A 20,838-nucleotide genomic window follows, 5' to 3' on the forward strand; every position below is an offset into this window, starting at 1 on the left:
AGAAAGGGAAGAGATGGATGGGTGGCCAGACAATCTAGGATCATCCGCAGCTCGGCCACTTATTAGCTGCGTGTCCCTGGGAGAGTGTTCACAGACGTTCCCTCCAATTCCTTCCCTAAGCAGGTGAATCTTTCGTCATAGGTTGCACTTAAGCCCTTCATCCTGGGATGCACTGGATGCAAGGCATCTTTTCAAGAAACTTTCTTACAGATTCAAGACTTCTGAAGAAAGCACTTCTTTAAAATGGAAAATTAATAAATGGATATTTTGGTGGAAATGATGATGTAAATGTTTTGCCACCTCTCCCTTCCTCTTTTCCCCCCTCTCTCATTCTGTGTGTCACTGAAACTGTGCCCTTCTGGTTTTCCTCTCTGTCTAACCACTGCTGACTTCTCCATGCCACCTTCTGCACAGTAGCTCATTTTAGAATTTCATAACTTTATTCCTTGTAGTCTCTCCTGACTTCCGCCATGACACAGTGAAGATAACCTGCAGTCTGATGAAACACCTAGGACCCCGGTAAAGATGGCATGCATTGCAAGGTTTAATCCACGGCCAAAGTCAAATAAGCGGGGTTTTCAGCTCAAAATCCCAAGAGTATGGAAGTTTCATCCATATATTCAAGAAGTGACCAAGAATTAGGAGTCTCCAGACAAGTGCATTCTATAAGTTCAATCACCCACTAGAATAGGGAGACACTCAATTGCCAGCATGTCATTCATGTGTTTTTTAATTCCAAATTTCTCTTAATGGAGGTTTTGACATTTTAATCATAAGGTAAACCCATCTCGCAGTGCTTCCCTACATGTATTCTATGTCATGTCTGCATACTCCATGAAAAATAATCATATTCCTAATTTGGAGTATATGAAAAAGAGCATGCATTCTACCCACCAATAATTTTACTTTCAGTCCCTCACTTTGTATGGCCCTGAAAGCCATTACTATGAGAAAAATGAATGAGTCACTAGACCAAGGAATAAACTTGGATATAACACTGGTGGCCTGTGGTCAATTGTTAATACGAGGTGGCTCTCAGCCACTGCCCGGATGATTCCCAAGGCACTTCCTCCGGTTTTTTTCCAAATATCCTCTGGGGTATGGACATTAAGCTTGATGTTAAATTTACCAAAACATAACTGAGATGACCAACACATTGTCAAAACTGCACAGTGGTACGCCAAATCACATTAAAATGGTTTGGAAAAGCAAACTCCTAAAAGTATTGTGACTAACAAACAGCATCCAAAATGCTATGAATAAATTTAGTTCTTTAAGAGTCCTAAATTTCAGAAACACAATCAAATCAATTTCCTATATCCCTCTTCACATGGGTAATTAAGATTTGGTTGACTTATTGCCGTTTGGATTTTTGCCATGAGATTATCCCTATTATAGAACCATAGGTGAAGCACTTTTTTAAGGACTGTGGAATGATGTTTTTATCTTGGATCAGCAGAAATACAGTCTTTCAGAGGACTCAAAACTTTGGAACTGTGAAACTTTGGAAATTAACCTCAGTTTGTGAGGCAGGGTTTGCAATGGGGCCTAACTTCAGAATGGACTTGCTCTCTTCTCAGACAAACATAATCTCTCAACTCAGAAAATTATCTAACAGAAACTCAATAAAAACTGGGTGCTACATCCAAGAGGAATTCCCCACAAACAGAGTATTTTAAATAACATAATACAAGCCTCCAAGGTCTGCATACTCAGTCACAGTTTAATATTTAACTTTGAGTTATAAAGACCACAGAAGAAACACACTACCAAATGCTACTTTACTGATGAGTACCCTGGCTGATTTGAGATGCAGGTGAGTCAATAAATGCACAACAAAACAGGCTCACGAAATGATGGAAAAAGGGGAGAGGGAGATCCAACTGAATTTAATGGCATTCTGAAAGATTGGAAATTGATACCACAACAGAGGCTATTTCCCACCCCCAATTATGGCAGAGAGCAGTAAAAATGCAAAGGGGTTCTTAAAGCAACAGTATAAACAATACGTTGAGTAGGAACAGGTAAAAAAAAAAAAGTGATCCCGGAACATTCTATAGGTAATGCCTCTGAAATATCACTGTGGTTAACCTCCGACTGTCAGCACACTCAAATTCATTCACTTAATCAGTGACAGACCACTAAGAATTTCTGCCAACCAAATTTTAGGGACCAGAGGAACTGACTGAAAAAACAAGTGACAAGCAGATAAGCACTGAGGCACTAGCCTCAAGTTTTAAAAGAATTAATTAGTACAATAGATATTTTTAATAACTTTTCATTTCATCTTTAGTCTAAGGAGTGCTTAAGTTAAAATGTTTTACCTGATACCTGAAGTAAAAACCAGGGAAGACTCTGAATTTCACTAAACACCCACCTGGTGGAATTCATGCAAATTGAATTAAAATGGTCACAAAATCTTTTCTGTACTTCCACATCTGTCTGTAACATGCTCATTTTTCAGTAATTGGATCTCTAGGATATTCTTTAAAATCATCACACACTCTCTTGACCATGCAACCTGATTAATAATGAATGAACATTCCTGAAAAGAACCACTTGGAAGCATGGCAGATGTCTTTAGGGATATGAAAGCTTTAATGATAAAAATTAAGAAGAAACAGGAGCTAGGTCACACTGCCTGGTTATTTTAATTGAAACCTAGTCTTCCAAATTTACTTAACAGAATGCTTAAACACACCTTCTGGAGTTCATTTATACAAGCAGACAAGCAAAAAGACACAAATGACAATGCAGAAAAGCAATCCTGATTTCTCAAGGAACAACTGCCCGATCCCGCTCTGTCTTAACAGTGAAGAAACCCCTTAACAGTTTCAGAAATGCAATTTGTTCAACTGAAAGACTGTTAAACCGGCTAAAAACAGGAAATAGCACATTTGTCCTTAACAGTTCTTTTAGCATCTCTCCAGATTCTTACAAATAGATTGCCTTGAATACCCACCAATGGACTGCACCCTAGTTCTTTTTGAAGAAACATCGCCGTAGGCAGAGGATGGGGCCCCACGAAATGACAGACAGGCCACCGAGACCAGATGGCGGGTGGCAGGCAGTGCTGGAGCGGTCCTGTGTGTCTGTGAGAGCGTCAACAGTGAAACACAACAGGAAAATCGACGCGACAATTCCAGGAAGGCCAGCTCCACCTCATCCACCCCGCCAGGGTTGCTGAGTTGAAGAATCAGAACTCCCTCCTGCTTTCCAACCGCCTTTTCCACGGACTCCACAGGGGCTTGCCTATGCCCTTGCGCACTCAATGTTCAACTCAAATCAAATGGAAAGGCGGCTCGAGTCAGATCAACACCCACTGCCTTGGCCCCCCAAAATGATGAGTTGGCATCAGGATCTGTACCCTCATTGCTCATAGGGACCAGCAGCGGGTCAGCGTCCTCCAGCTGAGCACTGGATGCCGGCTTTCCATGCTGCCAACAGAAGCCGTCTTGCCCAGCTCTCGGGGTCAGCAACGGGCACTCGCCTCCCTTGCATTTTGGTCCTTTTGGCATCCTACTGAGCATATGATCACATTATGCTCTGGATGCTGGTTTGTAATTTTTTTTTAACAATATACTTATAATTTTGTGTCTATCTTCTGAATTAAAATATAATATGTGGAAGAAGTTTCTTTAAACATTACTTCAGGAAGAATGATCTCTTGTACAGACATAATAAAGCAGAGTAATTTCTCTCCAAAAATACAGATCTAAATTGCAATCTATTATCCTGATAAATAATTGAAAATACTTATGTGTATGAAATATATACATATGTACCTACACATACAAGCAAGTTGTACATATATACGTATATATATGTATATATTGTGCACACATATATCATATATACATAAGTGTATATATAGTGTGTACATATAATACATACAAAAACACACACATACACACACACAGCAAACCCGTGATGGGTGTCCCAAATTTCAGTCTCCAGAATGGCAAAGAAAGAGTGAATTGAGAATGGAAAGCAGTCTTTTAAAAATTGACTGTCTAAAGGAAGAAGGGGAAGTAGTCTTCCCAAAAGCAAAAAAAAAAATTTGTCCTGTACTGCAGTTCTTTCAAGGATGTTGCTTATCGCTATGCAAGACAAGAAACTGCAACTAAAGTAAATCATCAGGAAAGTGTAAAAAAAACAAAACAAAACAAAACAGAAAAACCATGCTGATTGCAAACTGGCACGATCCAACATATAAACCAGACATTTGGACTCCACCAAAGGTGTTTAAAGAACATTCTTGATAAAGGGCGAGCAAGAGGCTTCCTCCTGTTGCCCAGTTTGCACGTCGCAACATCTACTTTCATGACACTGCAACACCTCACGGTAAAGCGAAGCACGCTTCACATGTTTGGACAAAAATGCAAACATATATTTTCTTGGCTTATGTCTCTACGAATCATAACTTCATTTGCCTTTTAACAATAAACAAAGGGATTTCTCAACTTCACATACAGTTCACTTCCCTAAGAAGTCCTCACTGTCCACAGAAGACACATGTATATCATCAAACAGAATTTGAAAGAACTTTTCATCAAGAGGTTTGAAAACACTGCTTTCATTAAAACATTAAAATTGTCAAAATCTCTAAGAAACATTTTGGCATTGTAGTGGAAAATCAGCCTGGATATCTCAAGTTGAAACATCAGGAAACAAACATTTACTCCACCCCTCAAAAACAAAAGAAAATGATAAACAACAACAAATTTTATAATCTTCTAAAGAACACAATCTGATTATCTCTAAAGGAAATTTCCCACTGTTGGAGAGTCTCAGACATTTCATATCTTTTACAGTTTATGTTAAGAAATAAAGCATCTGGGGGCTAGCCTGGTGGCGTAGCGGTTAAGTTTGCATGCTCTGCTTTGGTGGCCCGGGGTTCTGGGGTTCGGATCCTGGGCGTGGACCTACACACTGCACATCAAGCCATGCTGTGGCAGGCCTCCCACATATAAAATACAGGAAGATGGGCACAGATGTTATCTCAGGGCCAATCTTCCTCAGCAAAAAGAGGAGGTTTGGCGGCAGATGTTAGCTCATATCTGAAAAGGGTTACCTGGAAATTAGGAAAAATGACATAAGAGATCTAGTCTCTGAAGGACAGACCAATTGAGCTGGATTTTTGGAGCATGTAGATTCCATCTGGAAAAACGCTTGCCATATAGGAAAAGCTTTTCTTACTTCATTCATACGATACTCCTCTAGAAGGCAGAGAAAGTGCACACGCTCCCCATCCCACTTATTATCCACCAGGAGAAAAATGCATCAATAAATAGTTGCTGATGATGGTCAATGTAGAAGTTCACTACTGTTCTCCGAACACTGAAAAGCTTAAGTTCGACAACATGAACAACTACTCCTGTCCCATGACTCACTGAGGTGATGACAATGTTACATAGTAACTGATTCCTATTATATGAACAGATTGGGAAATTCTCTCAAATATGATAGCTCCTTTTCTCAAAGGAAATTGCTTTTTCTCTCAACTTCAAAGTTAGCCACACACAAAAACCTCATGCTCACAATACCCTGAAGCTACTTTGCCATCTTAAAAAATAAAGAAAAGTAACCCTTATTCACAACTCCTGGTTAACTATTATGAAGAACACGCTTTAAACATTTCCCGTGATCGCTGAAGCCCTACAGTCAGGGGATGAAGTCTTTTTTTTTTTTTTAAGGCAACAGAAAGAGAAGTGACTCTTTTGTTCTGAATTGTTATTGTAAAGCACCACATGAGAGAAGAGGACCGATGGGAACATGGCAATGAAAAGGACAACAGCGCTGACAAACGAAAACAGGATATTAAGAACAGCATCGGAACTGTGTGCCCGTGCAGAACAAAGGCAGGAGGCTTCTTGGGAGAAATTCGAGCAAAAATACTTTGAACAGATTTAAATGCTAATGGATGAACTAGTTTTCCAAGCAGCAAGAGATCTTTAAGTCTGGGGCCGTAAAATTACGTTATCATTAATACATATGGCTTTAAAGCATCATAAAATTAAAACTGCAATCACATCAAATCACTCACTTTTCAACCCTTGATCCACTTCTTGAAATTTCTAGATCTATGTTTTGCCCCATCTAAAATAAGATACTGTTTTTTATTAAATAACTGAACATAGCATATATTCTTAAAGAAATTCAATCTTTTACAAAAAAAAATGTCTCTCCATTCACAGCATACTCTAACTTACACTCTTAAATAGAACTTTCAAAAACTCTCAGAGAAGCTACGGAACGGGTTCTGCATTGAGAAACAATCACCGCAACTGACTAGCTGACATTAATATAACAGACTGTGCTGTCAAGTCATGCTTGCATCATCTTGTATTTCTCTTCTGATGCAAATTCTATTAAAGCTGCTAGAATGGTGATACATTTAATAAGATCATCAGATCTCATATAGTTTATTGGACTTATCACATAAGAATTATAATTATTATTATTGCAGTCTCTAAGCTAAAAGGGGTTCAGAAAACTAAATAATATGTCCTATCTTGCATTGCATTTAAAATTGCAATCTTTTTTTTCTCTTCTCTATGATCTACTACTATTCTTTTTTTCTTTCCCCATCTTTTCCTTCTATTGTGAGATGAGAGATGAACTAATAGGCTTTCTTCTTCTAGATAATGCATTTCATTTGGCTTTCTCTTTGATATGTCGTCAGAAAACTCAGGGTTAAGCTCTGAGCCCAGCAGGCTCAACTGTCCTTGGTCTAGTTTTGGGGTTACACTATCGGTGTGGTGTCATGCAAAGAAACACGTACCTTGAAACCAGATAAACCTGAGTTCAAACCCTGGCTCTGCCATTTCCTAGCAAAGGCGGACAGGAGCCAGCTACCCAACATATCTTATACTCACAGATACTCTTCATATCTTATACAGTTTCCTTATCTGTAAAGTGTGACAATGAGAGCAATCTCAAAGGATCCTTTGAGGATTGAGTGAGGCAAAGTTTTAAAAGTGCCTGGCAAAATTGTAGCTTTCACATCATTCTTCCTCTCTTGTCTTGAATCATCTCTTCCTACTCTTCTCTGAATACATTAATTGTCTGTATTTTTATTGGAAATATCTTCAAACCACTTTTGGAAACAGGAAGGATGTAAACCATTTATTTATTCAAATAATGTTCACGGAGTATCTTATGTGAAGGAATAGTATATGACTAATAAATAAACTAGTATTCCTATTATTAACATTGATAACTCTTTAATAATAGCCTTGACATAGGCAATTTCATCTACTTCCTAGACTTCAACATACCTCTACTCATTGCCAGTGGATCTCCCACCATGATCTCGAGGCTTCAGTTCTCTACACCCCACTGAAGATTTCCCTGTCCCATATGAATCCTCTGAATTTTTGATTTTGCAGGAAATAAGGGACCCTGGCATCAGTAGGGCAAATGAGACTATCAAGAACAGTGAAGGGTTTCAGATTTTTCCTACTTGCAAGCTAATCAGTTAGCGTCCAGTTTCATGGATGCTGGCAGAAGACACGAGACCCTTGAATCAAAGACAAAGGATGTTTTTAGTCAGGGCACGGCAAGCATCATGTGTTTCATGTTCACATCAGTTCCTTTTGTCCCCCAAGTCTCATAGAGCATCCTAGGCGCATGCCGCATATGCAGGGGGTTTGCATTAGCTGTGCAACCCCAAGCTTAGGAAACCCAAATCTTTTATTACGGGTTGCAAGCAAACCTGTCCAACACTTATGCAGGAGAGAGATATTATCTTTATTATATTGGACAACAAACAAACCTGCTTTCTTCCCTGGAGAGACACACTCTACCTTGATCTCCCAAGGCTGTTCGCTATACAAACATCCTTGAAAAGACAGTCTAGAAAAAAGGCCGTGAGCACCTCAACTCACAACAGGTACAGATCATGAGAGATCCATGGAGAATTATTTCCCAACAGACACAGCTCCTATCTCCTGGAGATCTGGCCAATAGTGTCACTAGAAATCAGATCACCATTTGGCTTTGTAGCAGTTACGGTAGAGGCAATTAACTTGATATTGAATGACCTTTGAGCCATGGAAGACCAGAGGTAAAAGGAGCCTGCAAAAAAGTCACACTCCTCATTTTCACCATCTTCTAACATCAGCTGATGCACCAGGAAAACCAGCAGAGAGCAGGTAGGCCCCACCCATCGATTTTGCCCAAATAAAAAGAGCCCTTAATAACTTCCTCATTAGTCCCAGATCAGCCTGTATCTGGTCTGCAACTTCAACTCTTCACTCTTAACCTAAACTCATTTTGAGTTTAGAAGAGTAAGCTAGGGCCGGCCTGGTGGCGCAGTGGTTAAGTGTGCACGTTCCGCTTTGGCGGCTCGGGGTTCGCAGGTTCGGATCCCGGGTTCGGATTCCGGGTGCGGAAATGGCACCATGTGGCAAGCCATGCTGTGGCAGGCATCCCACGTATAAAGTAGAGGAAGATGGGCACGGATGTTAGCTCAGGGCCAGTCTTCCTCGGAAAAAAGAGGAGGATTGGCAGATGTTAGCTCAGGGCTAATCTTCCTCAAAAAAAGAAGAGTAAGCTAGTTTTGTTACTTTTATGACATTAGAAATCCTACATGTACACTAATTTGGCTTTCTTTAAGCTTTTAAAAAAAATTTTAGACCTACTTTTGGAATAAAACCAGAGAGAAGGTCATTTTTCTGATTATTCTTTCATTCAACAGGTATTTTTGAGGTCTTGCTGTGTGCCAGGTGCTGCTCTAGGCACTGGGAATGCACTAGTAAATATGAGAGCAAAGGCCTGCCCTGGGAGAGCTCACATTTTAATGAGGGAAACACAAAATAAACCAGGAAATGGGTGAGAAAATATGATAATTTCAAAGAACCATATATAAAATGAAAGAAAGAAAAAGGATGACATGATAGAAGGTGGAGGCGTGGCTGCAGGTCTACTTCAGCCAAGAACATATTTCTGCTCCTATCTGTGCAGGCTTTCTTGATATTTTGACTTTTCCTCTGTCAATAAACAACCAAAGAACGTCTTACTATCAGTACAAAACATTCCAGCATTTGGGCAGAGGGTTGTGATTTAATTCCTCAAGTTGTTAAATGTTTAGTTTCAGTTTTCCTTAAGGAGTGATTTCTTTTTCAAGGACATTAAAACCCAACTTGTACTATTTCTTACATGAAAAGACAAAGTGACAAATTATTGGAAAGCAGTGAACTCTTTATTGATTTTAGCAATGAAATTTGAGAGAGAAAAGCCACAATCACACAGTGGATCAAAAAAAACAGGAACTATGGTATTTAGAATTCCCGAAATGTCTGAGTGTTTGATGGCAGGATGTTAGCCCAAAGTTGAAAGTAACTATGGACATGCAGTCAAGGGTACAGGGAAGGGTGTGAATAAAATTAATAGAGACATTTCAAGAGTCATTGGTTTTGCTTTTGCCTCTCCAGGAGAAGAAATTTCAGGAAGGAAGAGAAAAGAAGTGCAGAGGGAAATGAACAGGTACAGCCAGGGCTTCATGGCTGGAGGATCAAAGATGAGTTAAAAGTAGAAGATCCCATTGCCTGGGAGCTCTACTGGTATCTTATTGACAATGACAACAATAACAAAAGGTATCTCAAAATAAATTAATTAACTGGCTAGGTACAATTGCAATAGCAGCCAAATCATGATTTTTAGAGCCCATTTCTTTAAGAAGGGGCAAGAAGGGAGACCACAGAGGGAATTGTTATGGGAGAATAAAGAGTTGCTATTGCAGCTGCAGCAGAGGCCAAGGGAAGGGCCTGGGAGTCCGGGTGGTGGGTGCCAGCTACTCCACAGTGAAACAAATAAGAAGGTTTAGGAGAGGATGGCATGGCAGGCATGGAGGGGGTTATAAAGCAAGTAATTCTCAGAGGGTGACTTAACTCCAACCCAAAGATTTGGGGCCCAAAAACCAAGATTTAAAATGTTTCTTCAGAGGCTTGATAATTCTGCAGAAAGAATATGTAAAAAAAAGTATATTTGTAATCTACATGAAAACAAATCCCATAAATGCTACAAGGCTTCTAATGTCTTTTTAAATATACTCTCAAGGCAGGCTAAACTCCGAGAGATTTTTCTTGCATTATCCAAATATGTTTCTTTGCTGTATCTTTGAGAGAAATTATAAGTGTAATTTATAAAACAGGATGTCAAGACATTACCTTGGAATTAACATTAAAAGGAGTGATCTTAGGGATTAAACTCTAAGGGGTTTTTGTTGTTGTTTTGCTTTGTGTCTTATTTGTTCATTGATTAGGATTATTTGAGTCCTAAAAAAAGTTTCATTTTAAGCCAATAAGTGTGCATTTCATCTTGTATATTTTATCCTTTCATTGAATCAAATTGTATAGGAAGCTGGCTTTTTGAATACAAGAAAAGGTGAAATTGAAAAGACTCAATACTTGAGATGTAATCTAGGGCTTAAAAATTCACTTATGAAAAAATATCTAGCTTTAAGAGTGACATTTCAAGGTGGCTGAGCTATCTTAAAGTGGAGATATATTTATTTTGATAATAAATACGAACGTTAACTGGAGAAAGTATCACAATTATATGAGAAAGCATTGCATTTTTGAAAAAACACTTCTTAATGTCTAATTTATTATCTTTATGGTAAAGATAGGTGGGTTATCCCTTGTTACGTAGTTTCTTTAGCTTCTCCTTATTTAAATCAGCAGACATGATTCAGGGCACCATTCCAAACAGTTGTGTCAGTTGTCTAAATCTATTCTTGCCATCACAAATTCCTCCAAGGGACTCTCTTGTAAAACGGATACAAATATTCCGTTTCACAACGTTCTATTCATTTTCTTCCTTAGAATACAGAATTGGGAAATCGGTTACTCCACGGGCGCTGGGCAAAGGGTGCAAGACGATGGCAGGGTGACTTCCCAGAAGAAAGCTTTGTTGTGCTCAAGCCACTGCCAGGCAACCTCCCCTGAAATCAACTGCCAAAACACCATGGTCCAAATAGGGGCGCTCTGATCCCCCTTCCCACCCCTGCCTATCAGCATCCAGAAGCAATTCTTTGCATGGGTGCTTCTTCATCATGATCCTGACTGGCAGCTCCGAGGATTAAACTCAGGTCCTTTATGCACATTTGCCCCCTGGAGTGTTGAACTCCAAAACCTCCATTTCCCCCCCTGAGTCTACCCTGTATCTCACAAAACCCTAGTTAGCCACTGTGGTACACAGCCTTTCTTCCATTCTGGGTTATCAAAAGAAAACAAAACAAAACACCAGACCCTACAACAATATGATGGAGATGGTAATGATCGAGGGTTTGTAGGGTAGTGGGCAGATTCCAAGTTCTTTCATAGCCGAGACCTGGGAACCCATTTACTTCTTTATCATTAAGACTTCACATTCTCATCAGCAAATCTTGCTTACAATGGCACAAATGATCAATTGGCTGAATGAAAACTGTGTGTTGTATGTGAGTACATATACAATGCCATAAAAAAAACACAGCCCTCAAAACTGAATGAAAATCAAGACCAGTGTCTTCTTAATCAAGCAAAATTTCCTGCTTAGTGACTGCATAAAAAAAAAAGACCATCTGGCCTCTCTGCTAGTTGACGGGTTTTGCTCCTCACTTCCTGGTTATCTTTAGCAGAACATTATAATTTCATTATAAATTATTTTTACCAAGATGCGTTTCCTTCTGTGTACTACTTTAAGAAACAGAGTAGAAAGCATTGTTCTATTTCTAGGAAAATACTTCTCAGTTCTAAATGGCAGGTTTGAAAGGGGAAAAGTGTACTTGAGAGAGGGAGATAGACGTCAAATCACAGTGAGAACATTAACTACTCATCTTTCTTTAAACACAAACACCTCTGCCAGCCCACTCTCTACTCTCTATCTATCTATCTATCACTCTATCTATACATATCATATATACGTAGGTAGAGCGATAGATATATAGTAATAATTAAAAACATTTATTGTGCTGTTCATTTAAGGTGTTCATTGTGCTAAGAACTCTCCAAGAAATAAGTCAGAAAATGGAATTCATTTCCACGTGGGAACTAAGACTGCAATAAAAGTACAGTCAAACTTCAATTAATTGAAATTCTCTGGAAATGGGAGAGTGCTGGTTAATTTAATTTTCTGGTTAACTGAACCCTAAATAGAAAACCTTTTTTTTTTTTTTGTTAATCCTCGTTGAAATGTTCCTAAAATGCTTGAGTCCACTTTACTTGCATAACTACAAACCACATGCTGGATCTAATTTAAAGGTTCTTAGGTAATTCCAAATTTTATTTTTCCTTGAGGTCATCATTATAAAGATCTTTTTTTCTTTAATCATAAATAGAATAGATTTAAGAGATTGAATTGAATGTATATTTGTATCTAGGACCATGAATTCTTACATTAATCCATAATATTGCCTTCTTCCTTGCATTTCAAACCTCTTGGAAAAGTATAATGTAGAAAACTGTGGTTGTAGAGAGGTTTGATTCTTTTGGCAAAACTCAGGTTAAGCTGAGGTTTTTGTATGTTTGCATGCTAAACGAAACTGACAAAAATTCCTCCTTTTCTACTTGACGTTCAATAAGTGTAAACAATGAATAATTTTAATATAATACTTCCAGTAAATTTTATTAACACAAATTAAAGACTATGTAAATTCCTTTGATGTACATATTGAAACTCACTGAGAAAGTGCTGGGATTTAGGTTTCATGGTAGAACATAATGGTGGCTCAAAACTGGCCCCAAATGTCCTCCTCCCACAGTATGGTCACAACCAGTCCAGCCCTCACTTGAGCTCCACATTCCAATTTCCCACAGTCCTTTCTACCATTCAACCTTGAGCTACCGAATAGTAACACCATACTGAATCACACTATTGCCCAAGAGAAGGAGACCTCTAGTCTTACATCAGGCTTCCTGGTGAAGATTATTGTAGAAAGAATTCCTGCATGGGGTAGGAGACTGGAAAAATGTGAGCTAAAATCATTTCCAATTCTAAATACCCTGCACTGTATCTAGGAAGATAAGACTGGGGGGCTCATACTCTCTTTCTAAGTAGAGACTCTCTTTCTTTCTCTCTGTTTCTCTCTCACACACACATACACCTTTTGGGGGGAGGGTGAGGTGCGTTACCGTTCACTCATCCTCAGTGCAGCACTATGCAAAAGCTAATGTATACTGAGATCCTATTATTTGCCAGAAACTCTGTTAGCTACTGGGCACATAATAGGATTTTCACAAAGATTTCCATAAAGGACTGAATGAAGCTGAAGAGATCAGCCATATCTCACTTATGAACCTACAAAAGATCTCCTTATAGGTAGATCAATGATGCCAAATTTAGTGGCAGTGTTGGTGTTTCCGGACAATGACTATTTTGAAAATGGTACAGTTGTTATATCCTAAAAATAGGACTTTATTGTAAGGCATAAATATACCCATTTATGTATTAATTTTATCGACTAAGATGTATTGGGCACAAATGTGTTGAGTATATATTGAGGATATAGGTGCTGAGTATGTATATTTTAGATCTCCACGATCAACGGGTTTTTCTTCTTGCTCATTTTGTCTTTCCATCTGTACTGTCTTCTCACACTATCTTTTCACCAAGTCTTGCCCTGAAGAAGAGTAATGACACCCAAAATATAGGCACTTTTTTTCCTAGGGATCCCTCAGGGAATACTATAGATCCAAAACCTTGGAGAGTTCTGCAGAGACTTTCGAAACTGGGATACTCAAAAGCGGTGTAAGGAACTCAAGGGTGATTGGGCGCCAACATCTGTCACCACAGTGATTTCCAGGTTGATTGGGTGGATATGACACTTTGGTCAAGAGTCTGGAAAAGTAGCCCCATCCCATTTGGAATGGCCAAACACTCCTCTGGCTCATTTGTAGAAGCAGCATCAGGAAGTACTGTAGATTGTTACCTGCTAATTCTATGTGAAGTTGCCCTTCCATCAAATACCTAAATAGCTTCCTTAAAAAGGGCAAAAGTTCTTATGATGAATTAGTTAATTATTATATCCTGAAAGACAGTGTGCTCATATTGATTCTTTACTGTACAAGACAAAGAATATCTGTAAGGGGATTTGTTAACTTAATGTAAATAACATTTATTTGGAGAAGTTGGAGACTTCTAGGCAAGAATAAAGAATGCATTAATAGACCTAACACACAAATGATTGACATGTAATACAATTCACATAAGGCTTCCTTTAAATTTCCTTTTTTTGACCATTCCTTCATATACCCATAGCTGACATTTTTTTCAGTACCTACAATTTGTCAGGCACTTTATATAAATTGTCTCTAATCCCTACCCAAACCCTAAATAGTAGGTATGATTTTCCCCATTCTGCAGACGAGGAAACTGAGGCTCAGAGTTAAGGCATCTTGCCCAGAGCCACACAGCTGGCACATGGCAGAGTCCAGTTTAGAATCGGGGTTTTTCTGACTCTTAAAGATCTCTTTCCTCAGCAATGTGTTGCTGTTATATCCACAAAGAACTGGAAATTTCTGATGTATGAATGTAAAAAAGACTCTGGAGTGCTTCAACTACTGCTAAACTTTAATAATAAAAAAACCCTAATACTTAAGCCTTGGTCATACGTATTCACTAGGAGCCATTCAGGAATTTCACAAGCTAAGTATCCCCCAATCTCCCTTAGAAGGACTGACATCTGGATCATATTGGCAAGTGGGTGCTTTAAACATGAGAGAAAATTAGGAGAAAAACCTAAGACTGGATTACTTCCACAGGTTCACTCACCAATATCTCCCCAAGTACTCTTGTTTTTTTTATAACTAGCTTGTCATCCATCCTTTCTACTCAGTGAACAATGACTTGTGACCTCCCAGTTAGCAAGTTCACAGGAGAAATATATCAGTTATAATTAATGTTTACTAGAATAAATGTAAATATTTAAAAACACACAACAGTTCCAAGCACATGTGATTTCCATTTTATTTTATGAAACACTAAAAATCCACTTGTCCACCCCATTAATTATAACCTGCTCTCAGCCCTGACCTGTATATAATTCCCTCTGACGGAAATTGGAACAAGGTGCTCAGAATGGAAGCAGCCTACACCCCAACTGGGCTACAAAATGTCAAATTCCCAAACCTCTCAAAAGTGTAACCTGACATTTTTCTAAGATTAGAGGCAGTTTGTGAATTTTACAAGAGGGCTTAAAGACTCACCACCGTTAAATCCTATAGTAACTCCTGAAATATCCAAAGTAAACAGGACTAAGGGGGCTCTGGGGACACCAAGACCTTGCTAGAAGAGAAGAAACACTCTTTAGGAGGTGGTATTTCTTTGCAGAAACAATGTACATGCGTTCAACCAGAATTAAGAAGAATGCAACAATAAACTTTGAGTCATGAAGCCCTCTAGAGAGCTGAAGGAGTCATGAATGGGCCATGCAAAATATTTCTCCTTTTGCTACATGTGAATGATTGAGTTTACACTGCTCATTAATCCTAAATGTTGAAGGCAAAAAGGAGAATGGCTAACTTTTCTAATAGTATTTTTCTTGACACAATTGTCATATGTATTCATTTATAAATTTCCCAAAAGCTAAATGCCTAGAAAAGAATTTAACAACTAAGAAGCAGCATTCATTACATTGATCTTTTTAGTTATTTTTCTATACATCTTATCCACAAAAATGGAATCATACTCTACATTTAGTTTTGTGAGTTGTTATTTTAAATATAATATATTAGGTGACTTTTCATGTTCAAAGCCTCTTCTGATTTCTCAGGATTAATCCTAAGTACCTTTTAGTAGAACTGAAGTATTACTGCCACTTGCCAAATCAAATAGACCATGTAAGCTGAAGATTTAATAAATATTAAAATGCGAGCAATTTCTTTTTTCCCATTACAACATGCATTGCCAATGAGGGCGATATTGCCTCCAAGGAGGAGAAAATTAGTTCTTGGTGGCAAAAAACCTTATTCTTTTTATGTACAAAAGACAAATATACATAAATAGATATATAATATAGTTGTAGTATTAAAATTTCATGGAGGGGGATGATTAGGAAAAAATGTTTGAAAAGCCTCCTTGGGGGATCAATAATGAAAACAGTTTGTGAAACACTGTGCTACAGCATCAGGCTTGTAAATAGTGGTCTTTTCGTCACTGGAATTCAAAAGAAGAATTTTTCCATTTTAAATGTCTCATCCTTGAATGAATTCCAGTCCATTTCTGACTCGGAGAAACCAAGGTTCCAAGAAGAAGATCTTCAGCGAGCTGATTTTTTTGTGCTATGACTATGGTCAGCACATGTTATATCTGTCATGTTCTTACTAAAGACTTAATGGGGTCTGGGTTAGGAGGCACACGTTGGGTGAGAAAATGCTTTGAATACAGATGAGTGGGTAATCTCTGAAAGGCCTAGGACGGGGAAGTCTATACTTCAACATTTACCAGCTCTTGCTCTGTGCTGCCCTCTTGTGCTATTTGAGCCTCCAGCATGCCTCGTCCCGACAATCTTAAATTGCCCCAAACCGATGGACAATCTTCCCTCCAGAGTTTCTTGGCACCAACACCTCGGAGGTGGTCACAAAGAGAAAAGAAAGCCCAAAGATACAGATTTCCTTGCAGGAAGAATCAAGTGTCAGGAGGAAGGAAAAGCCATAGAGTTTTTCATCTGCCCTTTCACCCTGGGAGAGAGTGGATCAACTGCCCACAAAGCTGTGATTTTTTAAATGGCAACCCAAAGATGCCGTAATCCCCAGAACCTACAAGTGTGAGATATCACTCCCCTAATCGTGTTGTGTTATACAGCACAGTTGACATTGGGGGAGAGAGATGATCCAGATGGGCCTGACCTGACCACACAGGACTTAAAAGCTGAGAGCTTTTTCCACCTGATGGCAGAACAGGAATTTAGAGAGATCCTATGTGTGCGAAGGACTCAATGTGACGTTGCTGCATGGAGGATGGAGATGGCCACGTGAGAAGAATGCAAGCAGCCCCTGGGAAGAAGGAGTGGACCCCAGCTGACAGCTATCAAGGAAACGAGGAGGCGTTCAGTCCTAAATCCGCAAGAAAATGAATTCTGCCAACAACTGGAGTGAGGTTGGCAGTAGATTCTTCCCCAAGACCTCCAGATCAGAGCCTAGCCTGGCCAACACCTTGATTTCAGCTTCACGAGACCCTGAGCAGAGAACACAGCAGGCCACCCAGACTTGTGACCTTCAGAACCATGAGTGAATAAATGAGTGTGGTTTTAAGTGGCAAGTTTGTGGTAATTTGTTACGCAGCGCTAGTAAACTAATACACCTTCCCTTCTGTACTCTACAATCATATCTAAATGATACCAATAGGTGGCATCCTGGCAATGTTTGTCTCTGAGGTCACAGACCCTTGTCAGTGACAATCAGTTCAAATAAAGTTTCCAATCGTGGGCCTCTCATTGACCTTCTCAACCCTTTGAGAATCTACAATCAATCCTGCCAGTGAAGTCCTAGCTCTTGATTCCTGCTCTGATCAATTGTCCCTTAGGAGGATTTTCATCACCTTCCACTTAACGATCAAGTTCTCAGTGCTCTCCATCTTCCCTCCCTCCACCACCTGGTTTACTTAGTGCTTAACATCTCCAGCTCATGCATCCATCTGATGTATTTCACTCGGATTATCTTTTACCTGCTTAGAACTTTTCTTTCTCCATCTAGAACATTTCATCTGCCTCTCTACATCCCTAATACCTTCATTTTCTTATAATGGGCTGCTCAAAGGATTATGAAGAAGATAAGTGTAAGTCTGAATATTCTTCCACGCCTTAATTTTCCTAAATTTTCTGTAGGGAAGATAGAAGCAGTGATCGCTAAGTCATGGGCTAAGGTGCAAAGAGAAGGAAGGGGATCAGGCATCAGATGTGGCTGAACCTGGTTTCCCCAATATTTTATCGCCTCTGCTACCTGCTATATGTTTTAAATCTTTCTAGGCCTCATTCGTAAAAAAGTAATAGCAATATTTTTCACAATGTATCCCTGTTGTTAAGGGATGCATGACTGTATTGCATGATGTGGAAACAATCATTTGACATTAGGATGCTGTATTCATTACTCTGACCAAGAACAAGGAAAGAGTTTTAGGATTACGAAGAAAGTTCTGCAGTTGCCACATTTGTTAGGCTATGTCTGTTGTCTTTTCTGTAAAGTTGAATAAACTGTAAGCCCCCTGAGGACAGAGGCCATGTTTAAGTCATCTTGGATATCTGTAACGTCTGCTGAGAACTGTGGCCTCAGTGGGCACTTGACTTATTTATGCATCAAAAAATCAGTTAAAGAGTGAAGTTGATGCTTAACACTTGCTTTTTCTCCTCAATTCTCTTATTTATGATCCTAGTGAATACAGGCTTCATTTTTCTTCAAATTAATAGGTCTAAATACTTCTATGATAGAGCCAAGGCAGGGGTTTCTGGGGTTTGCGTGGAGCGGGTCAGACCTCCCCCAATCTCCACGTTCTTCAACTTCCGACTGTGCTCAAATTGGAAAATAAACCCAAAAAGTGTAATATAAAATGGCCAACATATTTCAAACTGTTTTCTTCCTTTTGCATTTCCGGCTCATTACCCAGAAAGTATTTCCAGTGTCCTAGTGGCTGCATCATCTAGGAGCCATCTACCGCCAACTGCTCCTTCACGGATTGGCACATGGGGCGCTTCTACTTCCAGACTGAAGAGACACGCTTGCTGAAGAGCTTTTCTTTCTGTCAATTACTTGTCATTAAAATAACAATGGATGCACTCATTAGCCGAATTAAAGATCATCTTTCTGGAAGTGTATCAAATGCAGATAAAGTATAAAGAACCACTGTTGATCGCTTTAAAAAAATGTGAACTTAATGAATAAGTTTGCTGTTAAAATTCGGCAGCCAGGGGCAATGAAAAATTCCCAGAGCTTTAAATTCACAGCCTTGGCAGACTTCTTAATGGCCTATGTTCAAGATTTCATAGCTTCCCTGACTTAAAAATAAAAATCTGAAAACCACACAAGCTAGCATTATTGTACTCTAAATACTCCTTAGAAAAGATCCTATTAGCTGATTTTTCATAATTTGCTAAAAAGTTGACTGTTGCAATTTAGTCTCTCAATAGCTCGGACTTTAAACATAATGCAGCATTATTTAGTGCTTCAAGTTGTACACTGGTTTAAGGAATTGAACATGCTTCACAACAACCTGCTGATTAGTGGAATACCTTTCTAAGCCATTAGCCTGGAGCCTGCATCTGCAAACTATGCCCCTCTGCCTGTTTTGTGTGGCCTACAAGACACGAATGGTTTTCACATTTTTAAGTGGTTGAAAAAAATCAAAAGAATAATATTTTGTGATGTGAAAATTATACGAAAGTAAAATTTCAGTGTGCATTTTCGAAGCACAGTCACCTCCAATTGTTTACCTGTTGTTTATGGCTGAGTTGAGTAGTTTCAACAGAGACTGGATGGCTCCCAAAGCCCAAAATATTTACTATCTGGCCTTTATGAACCAGCTTCTGACCTCTAGCTTAGATTTATGTGGCATGAGAATGGCGCAAACAGCTTGAAACTTTGCTCCCTAAGAGAGCGGGTTGTCCAGAGATCCTACAAGTCTCATGACCTGGCTCTGAGCACTGCCCTTGTTACAGTTATCACACACACACACACACACACACACACCACTTTTTCCTAATTACTGGGGATGAGGAAGGAGGGAAGTACCAATAGCAGAGCCCACCTCCATTCTCCATGGTTGCGGGAATATTCTGCTTGTTCCCTTTAGAGAGATGGAATAGGAGTATTTTAGTCTGGGATAAAATCTACGTAACAATTAGCAAGTGAACCCCTTCTTTTTTTTAATGCTAGGTGCTGTGCTTATCATTTTTAAAAACAGCTTTATCGAAATATATCACAAACTCACCCATTTAAAGTGTACAATTCAGTGGTTTTTAGTGTATTCACAGAGCTACGCAACTATCACCACTATCTAATTCCAGAACATTTTCATCACCCCAAAAAGAAATGCCACACCCATTAGCAGTCACTCCCGATTCTCCCCTCCTCCCAGCTCCTGGCAACCATTAATCTACTTGCTGTTTCTACGAAATTTGCTTATTCAGGACATTTCATATAAATAGATCATACACTATGTGGCCTTTTATGGCTGGCTTCTCTCACTTAGCACAACATTCTTAAAAACTTCTTCACTTTTAATTTCGCAAATCCCCAGGTTTAGAAGCATCTGAAGAAAGGAATCGTTTAAAAGTAATGATTGCACAATTTCCTTTGAGTTTTCTGAAATAATGAAAATAGCCCACAAACTTGTTTTACAGTCCATAGGGACGCCTATTAGTCTGAGCAACGCCATTCAGGGCATCACTCTGCCACCATATGCTCGTTCTATCATTTACTCAACACGTATTTATAGAGTGCCTGGTATATGCCAAGTACTGTGTTAGACGGGTAACAAGACACGCCTCTGAGTTTCAGATCTAGCTCTTATCAACCTGACTTTTCATTAGATACTGGCATGATCTGTCAACCTCTAAACATCTTACTGCCAACACACGGTGTGTATTTTCCAGAGTTTTAGTCTTTTATGTAAAAATGATGTCATTTCTTAAGACGTTCAAAATAATTTAAGGTACCTTCAACTTCCCAGGTATCTGAAGAAAGCTCCTGATTCCTCATTCCCTTCTTTTCCTACTTATCTGCCCCTATTTTCTTCTCTTCCATCTCAGGACTCTTTTATTTGATTAATATCTTGAGTCCTGTAACACATATCAACAAGGTATCGCGAATATCCATGGAGTATTAGACAAGCAAAGGAACAAAATTCAAACCTTGTCCATTA

At 39.1% G+C, this 20,838-nt stretch overlaps 1 protein-coding gene across 4 annotated transcripts in view; it reads right to left on the bottom strand.

The window, feature by feature from the left end:
• Positions 1–20,838, bottom strand: part of MID1 (midline 1) — a 347,027-nt gene that overhangs the window by 121,654 nt on the left and 204,535 nt on the right. Inside the window, exon 1 of one of the 4 annotated variants that reach the window (XM_070604435.1) lies at positions 2,963–3,256. The exons of the other annotated variants lie outside the window; for them this stretch is intronic. The gene's annotated coding sequence lies outside the window, so the exon portion shown is untranslated. Of the gene's footprint in view, positions 1–2,962; positions 3,257–20,838 lie in introns of those variants that run through there. 4 annotated transcript variants of the gene reach the window in all.

Source organism: Equus przewalskii, chromosome X (assembly GCF_037783145.1).
Source record: "Equus przewalskii isolate Varuska chromosome X, EquPr2, whole genome shotgun sequence".
Lineage (NCBI taxonomy): Eukaryota > Metazoa > Chordata > Mammalia > Perissodactyla > Equidae > Equus > Equus przewalskii.